Source organism: Eurosta solidaginis, chromosome X, assembly GCF_040869045.1.
Source record: "Eurosta solidaginis isolate ZX-2024a chromosome X, ASM4086904v1, whole genome shotgun sequence".
NCBI classification, from domain to species: Eukaryota; Metazoa; Arthropoda; class Insecta; order Diptera; family Tephritidae; genus Eurosta; species Eurosta solidaginis.
The window spans coordinates 84,247,323-84,248,859 of NC_090324.1; positions in this window are offsets into that span (position 1 = coordinate 84,247,323).

Consider the following 1,537-nt stretch of genomic DNA (forward strand, 5'->3'; position numbering starts at 1 on the left):
GGGTGAGATCCAGGACATGCTCCCTTACCGCAGTAATAAAAGCCGGGTCATTCCCCCTATTACATATACAAAGTCCCTCATCTACAATAAAAGTAAATAAAGACTGACCTCTGGTGTTCTTATCCGAGCTACCCCATATGCTATGGTGGGCATTAGCATCGGCACCTATGATTACGCCAACACCTCTCCGCTTTGCTTCAGCGGTGATTTCGCCCAGCATCACAGGTGGTGATCCCGTTACTTCCCATGGGGCATGTACACTGAGACGACCCACATATCGTTACTGCCTCGCTCGAGGCAGACCGTGGTTACGTCAGCATTGCTGAAATTAGAGAGAATAAAAGCTTTAAATTCCTTTTTAATAAGTACACAGGATCTATGCCTACCTGCCTCCCCATGCACAAAGGTGTTGAATTTTCCCGTCCTTAATCAGAAATATGTCCGCGGTTACTACTCAGCCACGGCTCCTGGACAAGGACTATATCCACTCCGCCTTTTTTAAGACAGAGCAACAAGTTTGCGGAAGCCACCTTGGAATGCTGAATACTGATTTGACGGATTTCCATCAACACCACTCTTCTTCTTCTGCACCCCATCATTGGCGGATTCGCCCTCGGAGACTAGGAGATCCTCCTCACCCCCAAACAGACGATTTACACTGATGACGGATCCCGCCATCGATGATTCGCACTAGGAGGCTAGGAGCTCCTCCTCTGCCCTATCAGCTACACGACTAGCACTGATGACAGATTCAGCCCTCGCTGTACAAATTAGCGGGGTCTGCACCCACAACCATGGGTACTGGCTCCTCTGCGGATGCCTCCACTTCCCGAACAGTCTCTGGGAGAGAGGAACCATCTCCCCTGGAATCGGCGTGGTAGATTTTGAGAACCACACGGTCAGGACCATAGGAGATAACCCCCCTCATGTCAGAGAGAGGACCGGTGGAATCTGCGTTTAGCAGAATCAGCACTTGCGGACGTGGCCCAAAAGCCTCCTCTACCCTGAAGACCCTCCAGTTATGCGTCGGAAGGTCGGGTTGCAGTAACGCATCAACTCCAGTATTTTCTTCGGCTGAGAAGGTCCGGCAAGCAGCCACACTCGAGCCCTCGGTCTAAGGGGGAGATCCCTCCGTTCCACGGCCTCGAGCCTGGCTCGTTTCCAGACCTTCCCAACCAAAGAAATTATTATCTTAAATATACAGGCCGACCGCTCGTCAGCACAAGTAATCAGTCTAAATCCGTGATATCACCCCGAGTATTCGAAGCATGACCGCGGACCTGAGCTCTCCATAACAGCGGTCATGTAGGCCGCTGATATGGTGCTGGCGATTCACGGCCTCTCCTCTCGGGAGATGGCACCATCCATCCTACTCTTATCAAGGACCCCGAGGGTTATGGAGCCTGCTCGTTTAGCGATTTCGCTAAACGCAATTGCGTCCCCACCTCCTCGGGCCCTTTTTGTCGTTGAGGCATTCCACTCATCCGACCTTTGCCGCTTCCTAGCCCCCAGACCCTTCTGTTCACCCCGCATCGTT